The sequence below is a fragment of the Vitis riparia genome, chromosome 9 (genome assembly GCF_004353265.1).
Source record: "Vitis riparia cultivar Riparia Gloire de Montpellier isolate 1030 chromosome 9, EGFV_Vit.rip_1.0, whole genome shotgun sequence".
Lineage (NCBI taxonomy): Eukaryota > Viridiplantae > Streptophyta > Magnoliopsida > Vitales > Vitaceae > Vitis > Vitis riparia.
The window spans coordinates 18,297,282-18,316,958 of NC_048439.1; the positions used below are offsets into that span (position 1 = coordinate 18,297,282).

Genomic DNA, 19,677 nt, shown 5'->3' on the forward strand with positions numbered 1-19,677 from the left:
TCTAACATTTGATCTCATTCATCCCACTAAGTGCTCATACCGTTCAACAAATACTGGTTATGGGCTCATCTCACTCCTATATATATATATATATATAGCACTAATGTAACAACTATGTGCTGCAATGGACCAAATAACTTTGCTTTTGCCTTCTTGGTTATGATATTGGCTTGGAATGATCTGATGACTACAAACTTTAGTAAATCTCAATGCTATGCATCATGGCCATCTACAAAACTAAACCCTAGATATGTTAGTATATTGCTTATGTTTTAAAGAGATACAATTTAATCTATTATGTATAATTTTAAGAGATGATGAAAGAGAATCAATGACTCATATATAAGAAAGCATTCAAAAAAATGGAATAGAGGAAGGCCTTGATGGAACAAGAGATCCTGCCATGGAGCTAAAATCAAACTTGGGAATCAATTAGTGCTTCCACCCCAGATCATAAAGTCCATATTATGTGGATGGGTGTGTTAGGTGAAGATCCATCTAGATGGATTAGTAGTAGAAAAAGATACAAAGCTTGATTGGAGGCTTGAGGCTTTTCATTGCAATATGAATTAGTAGGTTATGATGAATCACACATCCGGTCTAATAGTGAGGCTCTTACAATAATAGAGTTATAATCACACTTGCATTTGTCAGAATCTGTTAAAAAAAAAAACTAGAACTTGCAGGGAAAAATAAATAATTTGAGAGTTAAGAATTGAAGGAAGGCACACATCTATTTCACAAATGAGAATGTTTATTTATAGGCTTACAACCAAATGGAAATTGCAAAAAAATCTCAGCTACTATCAGATTTTATTGGCACTACTTCTACTAACTGAAAACAGAAAATTATGGAGTAAGAATCTGATATGAAACAATAACAAAGACTAAGTCTAACTAAGACTTTTTCAAACTTCAGAGGCAAACTCTCATGAGTTCTAACAGCATTTAGTGAGTTGTGGAAGATGATGTGAAGAATGTCTTCCTAAGTCGAGAGATATAGATAAAGATATCTACATGTAGTAGCCAAAGGGATTTGAGAGCAAAGCTGAATCAAGCTATCTTTTCAAGTTAAAGAAAGACTAAACCAAGCATTGAGAGTCTGGCATATTCTATCTATTGTAAAAGGAATGTGATGCTTGAATGCATGCTAGTTTCCACAATTATGTATGGAAGCTAATTCTAATAAGTTGTAGCAAGGTAGCTTAATGTATATCCTAATATTGCATATATTGAAAAAGCTAAAGAAACCTTACCTTGAAGCAGGATGCATGGTGTCTAGTGCAGCAAGCAGGTCTATGCAAAAGTTGAAGAAACCTCATCTTGCAGCAGTATGTTGGCTACACTGAAATGTGAAACCTACAAGGGGTTTTAGTCTCCTATACAAGAAAAATAAGGCATGCATGGTTAGTGGTTACTATAAAGCTGATTATGATGGTACTGATCATGATACACAAAGATCAACCAATGGTCATATGTTTCACTTTGATTCAACTACAATCTCAGGCAACATATATACATCATCTTTGTCATAAAAAATGACAGAGTATGGTGCATCAACAATGGTAGCTCATCAAGAAAGTGTGTGATTAGTACACTTACAATGAGGGATCTATACCAACCAGTAGATTGTTCTGCAATAAATTAAATAAATGGCCTGAAATCCCGCTTTGAAAACAAAGCATATTGAAGTGCACTATGACTTTTTAGGAGAAAAAGTTTCTTCATTGAGAGGTAAAGATGCTGACAGTAAAGATGGATGAATGATTAGCAAACTCATTCACGGAAGGCAAGGTAGTGCAAAGCTCAAAATTCTAACCACTTAGGATGACTTACAAAGCTAGTTAAAAGAAAAGGAAAGTTTTGAGCGGGGGAAAATTGAGATATCAACAGTAACTTTTAGAATAGAGCATGGCTCGAAGATGGCCACTACCACAGCTATTGTCTGTATCGATCATCCCAATAACTGCAAATTAGCGGCCTCACCAACCAAGCCTTCACTGTTCTTCACCAATTGTCTTGAAGACCGAGCAGATGTGTTCCTCCACTGATATTCATCTCCAATATTAATAAAGAAGCTTGGAGCTCACAGAGGCGACAACCCCACTTCCCCTTCACATCTATAAAAAAGGAGCTTTCCTCCCATTCATATCCATCTCTCTCCGATTTGCGTGTGAGCTGAAATAGAGGGGCCGATGAGAGGGGGGAGATCGTGAGAGAAGGGAGAAAGGTTTAGGGCTTGAATATTGAGGTCCTGTTTGGTTGTGTTTTGAGTGGGCTTGTGGTTGTTGTAGCCTATCGGGGTTTTGGGCATGCTTTGTGTTTTATTTTTTGGTGCCTTTTTTACTGCCTTCTTGGTCGTGCATCTCTATCTCTCTCTCTCTCTCTCTTTCTCTCTCTCATTTGATATATGTAGTTTTCTTGGTCATGGATCTGTCTGTCTTACTCTCTCTCTCTCCGTCTCTCTCTTGTATTTGATATATGTGGTTTGCCTGTGGAAAATATTATTTTATTTTACCATTTCTGTGTGAATTGTGGTTGCCTTGATCATATTCTGAGAGTTGTGTTTACAATTTCTCTGTGACTTGTTGGAGTTAAATTGAAAGAATATTCACTACGCATACTGCCTTGTATGTTTGTTTCCAATTTTATAGAATTAGCCTAATTGCCAGCATGCTAAAACTTCCAATTTTAGCTCACTTTCCCTACCTTAATATATAAAGGAAAAAACATGCTTTCATGGTAGTATTCAGCAACCTGTAAATGCAGTAGGAGTTAGATTCTCGATTATACTACCAACTAAAGAAGACCATTTCAATAGAGATTGGTGATGGATCTTTCTTTTTGTTTTTACTGCAGTACTGTCCTCAGCAAAAAAACAAAACCAAAGGAGGCGGAATTGTGCAGGGTCAAGCCAATGAACAAGATTTTAATCAGCATCTTCAAGGGAAGAAGCAGTATTCAATGACGTCAATAGAGACTTCAGCCTAAATATACCAGCATTGGCATAAAGGAGAAGACCACCACTGAATGGTAAAGAAGAAACCTAACTTTTCTTGTAAAGTAGAGAAGAGAAGGGTATTGAATCCTCATTTCAGGGGGAACAAACGCTCCCTGCGCAGGTAACAAACGCTCCTTGGCGCAGGTACCTTTCTCTCTCTCTCTCTCTCTCTCTCTATCTCAGATATTATTATGCTGTAGAAGTAAATAGTTTCTTGGCAGGCTTGCTACATTTTGAGGATATTTAGGGTTTGCTTTCTATGATGAACATAACATATTTGTATTCTCAGTGCCTCGTACATTTGGTGTGCCATAGTTTTCCTGGGACCTCTAATTCACCATAGCGGGCAACCACTAGATACTGGATTAGATCCAATCTTCCAATATTAGCTCTTTTTAAAAGTGATTGATATTAAAAACCCGTTTGATAGTAAAGAACTTTTAACCTTTTTAACATTTTGAAAAATTTTCATCATTCAATTATTAGAAACGTTAAAAACATTTTTTAGAAACAGTATCAAATACACCCTAAAACTTTATTAAACAATATTTCTAAGTTTTAAAAAACAATTCTAACCCTCCAAGAATAACTCTTTATGGAACTATTGGCGGTATTCATAACTTGGAGAAATGACTTTTCAAGTAATCTTGAAAGTGAATATGTTAAACATTACTACAAGATCAAGAAAGTGTTTGTCCTATTGTTAAAAATGTGAATAGATCAATTTTTTCTTTTCTTTTCTTTTTTTAATCCAAATAAAAATCAATGTAAAAATGTCACTCAAAGTTTATATTCCAAATAAAAATTAAAATTTTTGACATTTTACATTCAAAGAAAATATTTAAAAATAAAACTTGAGAAAAATAAATAGCCCTAAGACAACCCAACCAGTGCCAAAAGAACAAAAAATAAAATAAAAAAAAGGAAGAAAGGAAAGAAAAGAGAAAAACCCAGTTGCAAGAAATGGATCAGATCCATAGCTAGAGATAGAAGCAACCACATTTGTTTCTTTTATAGACCTAAATAGAATGAAAATCTACGTTTCTCTTCCACATTCTTCATTCCATCAACCCTTCTATTGTCTATAGAAGGTCATTCTGGATGCATCTAGCAGATAAAAGGGGCAAAATCATAAACAAAAAGGAGGAAAACTATGGCACACCAGACCCTGCAACAGTGTTTTAATGTTGTCCCAGGCAAGCAGCATCTTAAGGAAGGTAAAGTGCCATTTTATTATCTTCTATATTATACTTCCATAAAGCATGCATCTACTTCTTTAAGCTCTTTAACACACATATCAGATCCGATCTTATGATTTTTTCCAACACACAAGGGATGAAGAAAGACAACTAGATATTGAACTATAAACGAGATCGATATCATTAAACTCTGGTTGATGGATTTTTTGCTGGCCCCACAAAAAGGTTCTTTAACTGCTTGCAGATCAGCTGTTGGCCAATAAAATCATCCTTAAGAAAACTCGGTTGCTTAGAAAATAACATATAGAGAGACTTCTTGTTAAGAGAATAAAATTAAAGGAAAAGAAGAGAAAGGAAAAGAAAGGAAAGGAAAGAAAAGCAAGAGATGCAGCCTGGGGGGGGCCATGCAAGAAAAGCAATGAACACTTGACCAGTCCATTGCCAAAATCCAAGTGGTGGGACGTTGAAGTATGATGGAGCTAGATAAGTATATGTAGCATTATCCTTGAAGGCGTCCTTACCCAGCTCCTTTTTTCTTGTTTCCTCTTTTCTTCTTCTTTTCAGATTCATAGCACGCAGCGAGAAAAAGTGCTTTCTATGCTACCAACAATGGGCCAATCTTTATTATAGGTATGTTGAAACCAACCACATACTCAGACTTCATTGGTTGTATATATTATTTTCATTAACGACAAAAGTCCTATATTTTCAATTTCTTTTAGGTGCAGGACCATGTATAAATATATATATATATCTTCTTCTTTTCATATTCATAGCACACAGCTAGAAAAAGGGCTTTCATGCTGCCAACAATGGGCCAATCCTTATTATAGGTTGAAACCAACTACATACTGAGACTTCATTGGTTGTATATATCTATTATTTTCATTGAGGACAAGTATCCTATATTTTCAATCTCTTTTAGGTACAGGACCATATATATATATATATATATATATATATATATATATATATATATATATATTGATAAAAGCAATTAAATTTAACTCTCTTTAGTGTCCTAATTTAGTTTCTGTCAGTTGTTTTTTTTTTTCCTCCCTATTTTCTTTTCATTCTAGCTTGTCTCACATTTTTCCTACGACCCAAACAGAGATACAAGGTTTTTACCTTTTTGATCAATGCCAAAAATTTATGCCTAAGGAAGGACAAGGAGTTGGCAGTTAAGTTACGGGGTGAAGCCAAAATAGTCATCATATGTTCTCTCTCCCTAGCAGGGTTATCTACCTTATGGTGAATTCACTGTACTCTAGTCACTTATATGATTATCATCTTATTATCCTTTTTTCCTTTGGATAAGTGATGGACAGCCTCTAGAACAATTCATTGTTGTATAGCTTTCGGCATTTAATAGTGAAGTAGGCTTCCAACCAAATTCATCATTGGATTTAGAGGTAAGAACTTAGTAATTTGATTAAGTACTAATGTGTTTCAAAGAGGGTTACCTTGATATGACTCTGCCTCTACTTGACCTTGGTCAGTCTAAGTTAAAAGGGGCTCTGATTAAAGGTTTAAATATGAAAAACTTTATTCTCAAAGCCCATAGGACAAATGCTATCATGAAAGTAATGATCATAACTCCACATTATGATGTCATTAGGGTAATCCTTAGACAAAAAAGTTACTATGGAGCTCATGCATACCAACTATGCTCTCATCCCCAGTCTTCACAGTTATCTTTCTAATATTTGAACTCAATCTTTACAACCATTTGGACACAGGCAAAGTTTGTTAGCTGTAAATCCTCTAAGAAATTTCAAGACTTTTAAGTGCTTGTAGAATGAATAGTGTCAAGAATTTATGCTTTTAATATACCCGCCATTGGTAAATTTTGAAGCTTAAACTGTGATCCATGAACCTAGCTAGGTCCAGGGTGTAACAGAATGCTATTAGAGCTAGGTTATGGCAATGAATCAAGCAGGAGTCCTCACTTGATCAAGCCAAAATTGCTTTATTTTCATTTCATCCAAAGAATGATCCTTGTGGCATAAGACAACTTTAGGGTTTCTTTAATAATAGAAACAAGATATGCTCTTTAGTTTCAAAAACAGAAAAAACAAAGATAACTTAGTGAAGATGTCCAAGAATACTACAACTCAATTGATATTCATGAGCAGCCAAAATCTAGCATATTCTTTATTTCAATCATTTCATAGAAAAAGAAAAAAAAAAATTGTTGGCCTACCGGTCATGCATTGGTTACCCAAGAATCCTCCAACATTTTCTAGAACATTCGAACCCACAAAATTCATCAATGGCAAATTATACTGCTCCAAATATCCCAAAATTTAAGTACTTGCAGCATCAATATTTTCGAGGAGCAAGTGTTTTAGATAATATTTTGTTGAATTCATAGCTAGTATTAGCTGCTATATCCACCAGTAATAAAAGATAAAGCTTAAATCATAATCCATCTAGGGTGTGTTAGAATGGTATTAGAGTCAGGTTTAGGCAATCAATGGAGTAGGAGGCAGCTTGATCAATCAAGTGAAAAGTCCTTATCCTCAATTCATCTAGACGATGATCGATAGGGCATAACACAAAGAAGGAGTTATCCATGATGCAATTTTCATTTTGATTCAGCAGATCAATCAGTGGCTTAACAGTAGAGTTTTTTTTTATTTTTTTTTTCAGTAATACGAAAAAAAAACCATTTTTTTTTATTCAAATGCAGGAAGAAAAAACATAGAAAAAATGTCAAATAACACGGATTCGAAAACTATTAGTCAAGTTCAACCAAACCAAGCATGTCCTTTAATCTGATCATTTATGAAAATTAGAACACTTTTTAAAAATATAGTTTTATTTATGGCATATTGGTCAGGTATTTGAGCCCCAAGAATCCTGCAACATTTTCTAACATTTGAACTCAATCCTTGCAACCATTTGTACAAGGGCAAATTCATTAGCTGCAAATCCTCTTCAAAATCCCTCAACACTTCAAATATACGTGAGACAAAGATTTGTCTCCTCCCCTATTTATGAAAATATAGTTGATAATTTAAACTTTCATAAACATTTTTGTATGTTTATTTGCTGGGTTAATAGGTATAAGCTTGCCATATCCACCACTAATATATGGTGAAGTTCAAATGCTGATCCATGAAACTGGGTCGAGGGTGTGACAGAATGGTATAAGGGTCAGCCTTAGGCAATCACTTAATCAGGACTGCTCAACCAATCTTGCCAAAATTCCTTATTCTCATCCCAAGGATGATTCTTATGGTACAATACAAACTTTAGGGTTCCTTTAATAGAATTAAGACTCTCGTTTTTCATTTTTAAAACTTCCTATTTTAGCTCAATTAATTCCGTACCACAATATATAAGGAAAAGATATGCTTTCAGTGGACTACTCATCAATCTTCTTTTACTATGTTTTTTTTTTTCTGATTCATATTTAGTTAGCTTTGAATATATCTACTCTTCCGATTCATCAACCACATATATGCTGAATTTTAGTGTTGGAGTTATTAGGAAGGATATACTTTGATCATCCGGAGAAGCTGTGCCCTTCTGTAAATGTAGCTGGAGTTAGATGCTGGATTTTACCTTTTATCGACCATTTCAGTAGAGTTTGGTGGTGGACCTTTGTTTTTGTCTTTTCATTTTTCCCTTCTTGCACTATTGGAGACTGCAGTGGGTCCAGCAAAGAAGAAAACCAAAGGAGTGGAGTTGCGCCCTCTGTCAAACCAGTGAACAAGGTTTTAACCAGAATCTTGAAGGGAAGGAGCAGAAGTCAATGACATCGATAGAGACGTGAGGCTAAACATGCCAGCATTGATTAATGGGAAAGAAGAAACCGAACTTTCCATGAAAAGTAAAGTGAAGGGTATTGATTAGTCTTCCCTTTCTCTTTCTCTCTTTCTCTCTTTCTGTGCATCAAGCAAGTCTCAGATATTACTATTCTGCTTAGATACTATTCTTCTACAGAAGTAAATAGATTTTGGGCAAGCTTGCCATATTTTGAGAGTGTTTAGGGTTTGCTTTCATCAATGATCATAACCCATTACCCATTTGCGTTCTCAGAGTGCCTCCATCACACATTTGGTGGAGGCAAGTAACATCTCAAGGAAAGTAAAGTGCCTTAAGAGTAGTACTGCAACTTTTCACTTCTTCCATTTCATTATCTTCTATATTATGCTTCCATAAAGCATCCACTTCTTTAAGCTCTTCAACACACATACCAGATCAGCTCGTATAATTTTTTCCAACACAGAAGGGATGAAGAAAGACAACTAGATATTGATTCTTTGCCCAACAAAAAGGTTCTTTAACTGCTTGGTTCTATAAAATCATCCTTAAGAAAACTTGGTTGCCTAGAAAATAAGATACAGAGAGAATTCTTGTAACAAAAAACTGAAGAGAATAAAAAGAAAAGAAAAGAAAGGAAAAGAGAGGAAAGAAAAGAAAAGCAAGAAATGCAGCAGCCTGGAGGGGCCATGCAAGAAAAGCATTGAACACTTGACCAATCCATCGCCAAAATCCAAGTGGTGGGGTGGTAAACCATGATGGAGCTTGAGCAGTATATGTAGCATTATCCTTGAAGGCGTGCTTACCCAGGTGCTTAAACTGTAAAGAAAGGAACTTTAGTGCTGCCACGAATGGGCCAAACCTGATCGTGGGTATCTTAAAGCCATCTACATGCTAGGACTTGATATTACTTCTATGTATTACATTAAAGTTATAGGGCCAAAGCCACAATAGTCAACAAATTAAATCATCTCTCCAAGGGTGATCCACACTGTGCCACTGACTTCACTCTATTCACTGGCCCTTTCTTGCACCACTATTTGCTATGACTTGACTCCAGTCACTTATGTATATAGTACCATCATCTTATTATGACTTCATTCTAGTCACCAGTAACCTTGTATCCTTTCCCTTTGATTAAGGTAACTAGAAGACGATCAATTTATAATTTGGTCATAACCGTACCTTTAGCCCAAAACCTTACAAAGGGAATTGCAAATTGTGTGGACAACAAGGGCACACGACAAAATGATATCCAAGCTTTCGTTACATGCCTTGGAATACTCAATCCTCTTTCCAACCCCAATTTGGTCAACCCCCTTGACCAATGTCCAATGCTCCATGTGCTAATTTTGCTGCTCAACCTGATCATGCCTTTTCAAGCAGGCTTCTTAATTTAGGTGCTTCTCACCATGCTACTCCCCTTATGCAGGCTCAGATGTCACCATGATTGGCAATGGCATTGGTTTGTCTATTACCCATACTGGTTCTACTATTATTCCCACACCCTCTCAACCTTCTAAATTAACAAATGTTCTTTGTGTTCTTGCAATAAAAACAAATCTTATTTCCATCTCTAAATTCGGTTTATTTAATAATGTATCTATTGAATTTTTGCCTTTCTTATTTGTTGTGAAGGATCCTCACATGGGCCACATCTTTTGCAAGGACCGATTAAAGATGGTGTCTATGAATGGGCGACTCAAGTCTCATCTTCTCCACCACTGATTGCCTTTTCTAGTGTCAAAGCTTCCCTTTTTGAATGACATAATTGCCTTGGCCATCCCTTTGTCAAAGTTCTTTGGCAGTTAATTTCATCTCGTGATGTGTCTGTGTCCTCCACAACTTCATCTACATTTTCTTATAATGCCTGCAAATGCAATAAAAACGCAAACTTCTTTTCACATAAACTTGTTTTCTCTGTATTGGCTATTTCAAGTTCATCATCTTTTGAAGTTATCTATTATGATGTTTGGGGATTACCCATTAAGTCGCATGATGGATATAAATATTACGTTATATTTGTTGATCATTTCACAAAATATATTTGGTTATATCCATTAAAATGGAAATTTGAGGTTTATGATGTTTTCAGTTCATCGTAGAAAAATATTTTTATTCTTCTATCATCACATTGTACACTAATAATGATAGGGAATATTAAACCTTTAACACTTTTTCTTTTTTATTTCAACATGGTATGTCTCATCGTACTACACCACCACACCCCCGAGCATAATGGATTTTTTAAACATCATCATCGCCATATTGTTGAGACTGGTCTCGCACTCCTTAGCCATGCCTCCCTTCCTCTCACATTCTGGTCATATGTTTTCTGTAATGCGACTTGTCTCATAAATCACCTACCCACTCCAAGTCTATTTATGATATCTCCATTTGAGAAAATATTTTGTTAACATCCCAATTATGCAAAATTACAGGTTTTTGGGTGTTTTTGTTATCCATGGTTAAAACCCTACAATAAAAATCAATTAGAGCCACTATCAAGACCATGTATTTTTGTAGGGTATTCATTTTCTCAGAGTGCTTATTATTGTTTCGACCCATCCACTCAAACTTTTTGTCTCACGCCATGTTGATTTTATGGAATCCATTTTTCCGTTTGTATCTCTTTTGACCTTTCTTCCTAGACCATGTCTAGATACATTCAATACTTGGGTCCCTCACATGTAATCACCTCTTCCCATTTATGTCCCCTTTTCCTCTAAACCCCGTGGGAAGCTTCACTCCACATGTCCTTCCCAAGCTCAAGACCCTTTGGTCATCCAAGGTAAGCAGATAATCCGTCTGGAATTAATCCGTTTGAACCAAGCTGAGCTCCATCTAGTGCAAGAGGAGAGATAGATTTCCTTCTTCCCCAATGCCAGATAGAATGGACAGACCAAGGTGATTGAGACTTCCAAACCGACAAACCAACCCAACTGAAAATTCCAAGCATTGGATAGATAATTAATCACACTCAATGCCTGAACGACAATCTAAACGACATTTACACCCAAAAATCAATGTCAATCAGTCGTTACTCACAATCAATGATATTGACAAACGTAAAGGCACAATCAACGACATGTCTGAGATTCTTGCACGATAGCCAACAAATGGCACCAATTAGCAGCTCTTATTTGATATGATAGCCCAATCCGTGCTAAGATGATGGTATTGACTACCTTATTAAGACATAATATCTGCCACAATGGCGATCATTAGTGCAAGAAAAACATGAATGCACAATCAAGGTTGTGACGATGGTGCCATTTGTCCTATAAAAACTCCTCCAAAATCATAAAAAAAGGTATGTGAACACATAGTCATTCAAAACAATTGGATTCATTCTTGTTAGATTCTGACTTAAGCTTTGGAGGGGTGTGCCCAGATCACTTGTTCGAACATCCTTTTGTGTAGGGAAGAAGTTTATCTAACTCCAATGAAGCTAGATAGACCTATATTCAGTTGGTACGACACTAACATTGGCACCTTCTGTGGGAATAACTAAGGATGTCAACACCCTCTAGAAACTAATCATCAATTATGGGTGATGAAGACTATTTTGTCTGGCATGAAAGGATGGAGAGACGTCGACAAGAAAATGAGCAGCGGATGTAGGCTTTGCTTCACCAAATGAAACGACAAAGAAAAGAGAACGAAAAGTTGCAGGCTCAAATGTCAACAGTGGGTCCCTCTCAAAGTTGGCACACTCAAAGCCGACAAACAGCCTCAAGACAAACTATTAAGGCATCTTTCCTCGGGGTCATAGAGTTCTCATTCGGTAGTTACTCGAGATGATCCGAGAAGGAGTCTTCACCAGCTTGTCAAACGTAGCCGGATGAATGCACCGACTCTACCCAAGCATCAAGAAAGATGAGGCGTAATAGAGGATGGCATTTGTTTGATGCAATACGAGCTCGATTGGGACCTCAAGCACCAAGCGTGGAGAGGCAACCACGCATGTTAAAGACGCTGAATAACTACATCCAAATGGCCCTTTCAACCACCAAGGCAGGAGCAGGTAGAAACACCAGTGACGCGAGCCCCACCCAACTCTATTAGTTAATAGCTGGACGACATGTTCTTCACACTATTCGACCCCTATGTTATTAACTGGGAACTTCCTAAAGGGTTCGTAGTGCCCAATTTCACAACGTATGATGTAACGAGCGATCCGTTTGACCACATCATGCACTTTAGACAACTCATAACCCTCGATATAGGGAATGATGCATTGATATGCAAGGTATTTTCGGCCATCTTACATGGTCAGGCTCTTTCCTAGTTCTATCGTCTCCTGTAGAATTCTGTGAACATTTTTCGAGATGTCTCAGAAGCCATTGTAGCCACTACTTATGTTCTGCTCACCAAAAATAAAACATAATCACCCTTCAAAACATCAAGTTACAGGAAAATGAGACGCTAAGGGACTTCATGAAGCGGTTCAGGCAAGTATTTGAGTCCCTCATGAAGAAGCCGCCTACAATGATGGATGACCTATTCAAGCGAGCACACAAGTATTTAATGCTTAAAGATGATGTCTGAGCAACCTCTAAACAGGTCTTGGTCACTAATCATTCGACCAAAAAGGATAAAATGGGAAGCTCTAAGCCCTCGAACCAATCGAGGTAAAGTAACAAGAGGTGAGATGGTCGGTAGCAATAGCAAGTGAGTCTCACCCCCCTAAGCATCTCCTATGAGAGACTCCTCCCACAAATCTGTGACTTCTTAGACTTTAGATGGCTAGAGCTAATCAAGACAAATCCAACTAGACGGGACTGGAATAGAAGGTGTTCCTACCATAAGGATCATAACCACACCACTAAACAATGCAAGAGTTTGCATTACTTGATGGAAAAACTTATCAAGGTTCACTACAAGAAAATGTACTTTTCGTGACAAAAATTTAGGGGCGAATTCTAATTTTGTCGCTAAAAGTAACTTTTACTGATGAAATTTTAGATGTTGTCAATAATGCCAATTTTCTACAAACTTTTCCTAACGAATTTGAAATTTTTGTCGCTAAAAGATGTGGCGGGAAAATTTGGCACTTTTTTTTTGCGCAAACACTTTTGTGACAAAAATAAACTATTTCCCTACGAAAATATTTATCACTAATTATAATTTTTGGTGATAAAAATAATTTCCTCACTAAAAGTTACAACCTTTTATCTATTTTTGCTTACAAAATGGTTTCGTCGGTAATTATATTATTTCCTGACAAATTGAGTAATTTTGTCACCAAATAATGTTATTAAATTGTGATATTAATAAAGAATATTAATAAATAAGTAGATTATTTATACTATGAAATAATACAATATATATTTGTTGACACTTAATATTTATACTATAATATTTTATTTATATAAATAATAATAAAAATTAAGGATCCACAAATTTAAATACTAAAATGTAGATTTATTTAAATTTAAATGTTCTATTATGTAATAATAGTATTGTTATGAAATAACAAAAATGTAAATTATTTAAGCAATTAATATTTATAGTGTAATATGTTATTTATATTTATATATATAATAAAAAATAACAATAGATAATCCAAGATATGTAAGATTACATCCTATGATATAAATTTATTTAAATTTCAATATTATTATATGGTGCTACACATACATAAATACTACTAAATGATTTTTATTATATTAGGTAAAAGTTATCCATACAAGTCCAATGTAGTATTAAATTTATGTTAGCTATGAATAAGTAAATTTATTCAAAATCATACCTTATCCACTCAAGAAGTAAATTTATACTAACATTTAGTTACCTAGTTTAAATTAATAGATTTTTTTTTTAATTATTACTTGGTTTTTAAATAATTGGTCAGAATTAACTTTCTCAAATAAATTGTCTAGTATCTATAAAAACATTCTACCTACATAAAATTCTAAATATTATTTATGTGTACGAAGATATCATATATTATTAATAAATAAATAAGTATAAGTTAAATATTATATGATATAATATATTGTAAGTACTATATGCCTAGCTCTATTTTCATATTTACAAAATAAAAAATGTCTGATATATATAGCACATATGAAATTCTATATAAATATAAAGTTTTTTAAAAAGTTTTCAACCACATCTTTATTAATAATTGGTTACTTTATTTTTTATTGATCAATTATATATTTATTATTTTTAATTATTAATTACTAATTTATCAAAATTGATTAGTTATTAAGAATAAAATCTTAAATTATACCGCAAAATAGTAACTTCTATGGCTACTAACTTGTAAAGGAGTTTTTATACTTGTATGCATTTTTAATCAAATATTTAAAACAAATGTAGTTATAAAAATAATTGAAATATATCATAAATTATTATATGATTTATATTTATAGTGTTTCATTATGTTTGATATTTTTGTTTGGAATAGATGAGAAAGGGAAAGAAAAAAAAATGATGTAGAATCCTAATTTCATTTTGATCATTATTTTATTAATGTCAATATGAGTATTACACTTTGGCATTCTCCTAACATTGTCTTTCAATTATACTTTTATTTTATATTTCAAATTTATCACTTTAATCCATAAGTCTGGAATTGAATTTATTCTAGCTATTAATAAACTATAGTCCTCTAATTTGTTCTCATTCAACATTAGGTTTGTTTAGAGGTGACAAAATTTGATATGACTTGTCAATATGACTTGAATTTAACACCCTTTCATGATTTTGGGTTGAGTATAATTGAGCTCAAGTCAAATTCATGTCGACTATGGAGAGTGACCTTAAATAATATAAGGTCCCAATTCTGATCACCAATTGGTTTTCAGAACAAATGGGGGCCTTGTCATAAAATACTCTGTGGTTAAGCGTGCTGCAGTCAAAGAAATCTTAGGATGAGTGACCTACTGGGAAATACGGAGCACCTCGATCTACAAGTGGTATCAGAGCATGGTCACATGTTTGACGGGTGAGCTAGCACTGTGGGTGAATGGCGAAGGCCTGGGACGTGGCCAAGACAATTAACAAAGACGGTAGACTATCACCGACGAAATTAATTTGTTGCCAAAAATATTTGGCAATAAAAATAAAATTCGTCGGCATTAAATATTGACGACTTTTGGGACAAATTTTATTTTTTTCGTGACAAAAATTCTTACTTTTGTCGATGAAATATTTCGTTGGAAAACACCTTTAGTGACAAAATTTTATTTCATCAAGGAAAACTTTGGGCGACGAAATAAGATTTTTGTCACGAAACTTTTACCGACGGGTCTAGGGCGACGAACAAGGCACGAAAGAATTTTCGTTGGGGAATGTTTTTGTAGACGAAATTTAGACTTTCAGTGACAAAATATTTTGTCGCTAAAAGTCAATTTTCTTGTAGTGGTTGGGCACCTTAAGCAGTACATTTGTCTAACCAATGGACAAAGAGAGATGACACTAGAAATCGTCATCCAAGCCCCTATATCTCTGACAACTCCTAGAGTTGTCATTAACTATATACACGGAGGTCCAATAGATGATAAGCACAGTTCTAGGTGGCAAAGGCAAAGGTTGCTCCATGCAGCTTTTGTAAAAGAACAGATTAATTTCGTTCAACGAACCTTTGCAGAAGGAAGTGTGCATCCAATCCATAACACAATCACTTTCTCTCCAATAAATGTCAATCAGGTGTTGCAACCACATGAAAACTCTCTAATCATAACATTGAGGGTAAGCGGATTTGACATGCGGAGAATCCTAGTTGATCCAGGTAGTTCAGTTGACCTCTTCCAAATGTTGACTTATAGGCAAATAGGCTACTCACCATTTACCCTAGAGAATCCAAGACGTCTATTGTCCGGATTCAATGGAGCTACAACAACCTCCTTGGGTGATGTTGTGTTGCTCGTCCAAGTCGACCCGATCACACTGAGTGTGTGGGTCTTAGTGGTCGATGATTTGTCTCCATACAATGACATTATAAGACGTGTATGGCTTCACAAAATGAAAGTCATTCCTTTTACGTACCATCAAATAGTGAGTTACCTCATAGAAAATGGACAAGTCGATCTCCTTGGTAGCTAGCTAGCCACACGACAATGTTATTAGGTGGAGTTAGAGTCTGGACATCCAGCTAGTAAGGAGGTGCCTCCGGAGCCATCAAATGAAAAGGAACAATAATAGTTACGAAGTTTAGCAGAGAAAGATCCATCTGCGCTTGATTCGCTCCAACCATTGCCCTTTTCACACGACATGAATCAAATCACCTACACTAATTCCCTACTCGCGCAAGACAAACGTGAATTGTTATGGAGTATGCTTCAATGCAATAAGGACATCTTTGCTGGACTAACTTGGACATGTCGAGAATCCATTTGGTTGTGGCCTCCCACAAGCTCAATGTCTCACCCACCTTGCAACCTGTTTGGCAAAAGATCCGACGTTTTCATCCGGACAACAAAAAAGCATCTAGATAGAAATTGACAAACTATTGGCAATTGGATTCATCATAAAAGTCAAATATCTAGATTGATTGGCGAACATGGTTGTAGTCTTGAAGAAATATGGAAAGTGGCGGGTTTACGTTGATTACACCAACTTGAATGATGCCTGTCCAAAAGATAGTTTTCCCTTGCCCTGAATAGATCAAATAGTCGATGCCACCATTAGGCATGGGATGCTCTCTTTTCTAAACGTTTGTTCTAAATACCACCAGATCTCTATGTTCTAGCCAGACGAGGAGAAAACAACCTTCATCACACTGCAAAGGCTATACTGTTAAAGTCATGCCGTTTGGACTCAAGAATGCTGACGCTACCTACCAAAGACTCATGACAAAAATCTTCAAGCCCGGATCAATCAAACTATGGAAGTTTATATTGATAACATTGTTATAAAGAGTGAAACTCGAGCTGAGCACATCCAGTACCTGGAAGAAGCATTTCGTCTAATGTGGGCATACAACATGAAGCTCAATTTGGCTAAGTGTGCCTTTAGCGTCAATGTAGGGAAGTTTCTAGGGTTTATGGTAACCCAAAGAGGAATTAAAGTTAATACGACTCAAGTGAAAACCATCCTCAAAACACCTACTCTAAACAGCAAAAAGGAATTGCAATGCCTCACAAACCATTTTCCAGTTTTGGGTCGTTTCATAGCTCGTTTCATAGATAAGTTAAAACTATTGTTCCTCACACTTAAAGGGGCAAACACGTTCAACTAGATAGACGAGTGTAAACAGGAATTTGAAGCAGTCAAACGCTACCTCACTGAACCACCCATTCCAAGCAGCCCCAAATCCGGTGAAGAACGCTAAATGTATTTAGTCGTATCTGACTACGCTATCAGCACTATCCTATTTTGGCATATACGAGATAGGGAGCAGAAACTCATCTATTATGTGAGCAAAGCAATGGTGGATACTGAGACTCGGTATTCCTTAGTAGAGCAAACTACTCTAGCATTAAAGAGTGTCGCTCAAAAGCTCCGCCCATACTTTCAAGCTTAATAAGTGATCGTACTTATAAACCAGCCGCTCTGAGTCACCTTGTACTAGTCGAACCTATTCGGACGAATGTTGAAATCGGCAATCGAGTTGAGTGAGTATGGGATCAAGTATCAGCCACGGTTGTCCTTAAAGGGGCAGGTTATAATTGACTTTATAGCTGAACTCCTTTAAAAACAAACACATCCATTTGATTGCTCTAGAGAGCAACAGTGGACACTTCATGTAAATAGAGCATCTAGGGTGTTTGGATTCGGAGTAGGTCTGATCCTGCAGTCACCAACTGGGGAACTAATAGAGCAAGTTATCCATCTAAGCTTCTCTACCTCCAACAATGAGGTAGAATATGAAACTATCCTAGCTAGGCTAGATCTCGCCCTAATGTTAGTCACAACCAAGTTGGAAATTAAGAGCGACTCTTAGCTAATTGTTGGGTGAATTCAACGAGAATACGAAGCAAAGGATAAATGTATGACCCGATACATCGTAATAGTGGAAGAACGCCTAAAAAACTAAACAAGTGGATCATCAGACAGATGCCACAAGAGGAGAACGAAATGGTCAATGCACTAGCTAGAATAGTTGCCATTCTCCCCATAAATGAGCTGATAATGTTGCCCATCTACATCAAAGTTGTGTCTTCAATCACTCCCGAGTTAGTATGCAACACCAGTCAAGCAAACTCATGATGGATGCTCGACATCATAAAATACCTTCAGATAGGGGAAGTATTAAAAGACGGGAAACAAGCACACAAATTTTACATACAAGCAGCATGTTTCACTTTAATTAATGATCAACTCTATAAACGATAATTTAGAGGCCCATGTCTAAAGTGTTTGAGTGAGCTAGAGGCCAAGTATGTCCTAGTTGAACTCCATGAGGGCATATGTGGCAATCACCCAGACGAACAAACTTTAGCACACCACGCCTACACGCAAGGATACTATTGGCCCACCAAGAAGTAGGACATAGAAAGTTATGTCAAAAAATGCAATCAATTTCAAAAACACACTCCCATTCTCCGTGTACCTTCAAAAACCCTCAACTTGATCACAAGTCCTTGGTCATTTGCACAGTAGGGGATGGACATAGTCGACTCCTTACCTACTGGAATAGCACAAAAAAAAAGTTTTTACTCATTGCAACTAACTACTTTAGCAAGTGGGTGGAGGTAGAAGCCTATGTCAGTGTCAGAGACAAAGATGTCTCCAAGTTCATCTGGAAAAATATCGTATGTTGATTCGGAATTCCATGAGCAATTATTACAGATAATGGGCCCCAATTTGACAACGCCATATTTTGAAAATTTTGCTTAGAGTTAAACATAAAAAATTTGTACTCAACACCCCACTATTTACAAAGCAATGGACAAACGAAGGCAACAAATAAAACCTTATTGAATGCATTAAAGAAAATGTTGGAATGAGCAAAAGGAAAATGGGAAGATGAGTTGCTCGGAGTCTTATGGGCCTATTAGACAAGGTCCAGACGACTAATAAGAGCCACTCTCTTTGCCCTTGCTTATGGGATAGAAGCCATCATTCTAATTGAAATTGGCATGCCTACTTCCAAAACAGTCATGCAAGATCAAAAGGACAACGATGAAAAACTCATAAGACAATTGGATTGGGCAGACGAAAAGCGAGGAGATGCAACTATCTAGATAGCAATTGGATCGGGTCCGAAGCAACAGTTATAGCAGAAGTCGGTGGTGTTGGCTTGGACGAAGAATCCAGATCGAGTTCCAGATAGGCTTTCTTTGAAGGAGAGGGATCAATAGCACTAGATTCGAACTGGCGCTTATGCTGTCTCTCGTGAAATCTTGCTGTCAAGTTGGAGGTCATCTCCTCTTCTTCCCCCTCCTCACAAATAATAAGAGGCACCAGCAAGTTCACCCCTGCTTATACTTCGTCGCTGGAAGATGAAGAAGACAAAGAAGATGAAGAGGACGAAGTAGATGATGAAGACGGGATGGCAAGAGGCGGAGTTCTCGCCTTTTGGATGAGAGGAGCGACAAACTTCTTCTTCTTCTTCTAGGTAGGAGGATGGACAATGGAGTTGGTAGTCGAACGACTAGCAATTGGAGCTTGCCTCAATGTTCCCTCCTAACACTTCTTCTCACGTTCCTCAAGACAAGCCTAACATGCTTCAAAATCTGCTAAAAAAACAACCTTGTAGAATGGCAAATCCTTTAGCACAAAATATTTGTCGAGTACCAGAGACGGAGG

The 19,677-nt window shown here is 36.3% G+C and overlaps 1 long non-coding RNA gene across 4 annotated transcripts in view; it reads left to right on the top strand.

Annotated features, from left to right (window-relative positions):
- The first annotated feature begins 1,832 nt into the window (after positions 1-1,832).
- LOC117921643 overlaps positions 1,833-19,677 on the top strand; it is a 35,147-nt gene continuing 17,302 nt past the window's right edge. The window contains exons 1-3 of one of the 4 annotated variants that reach the window (XR_004652397.1): positions 1,833-3,145; positions 4,765-4,830; positions 7,859-8,066. This is a non-coding gene — a long non-coding RNA (uncharacterized LOC117921643). Of the gene's footprint in view, positions 3,146-3,918; positions 4,219-4,764; positions 4,831-7,695; positions 8,067-19,677 lie in introns of those variants that run through there. The other 3 variants (XR_004652396.1, XR_004652395.1, XR_004652398.1) reach the window with 3 other exon arrangements.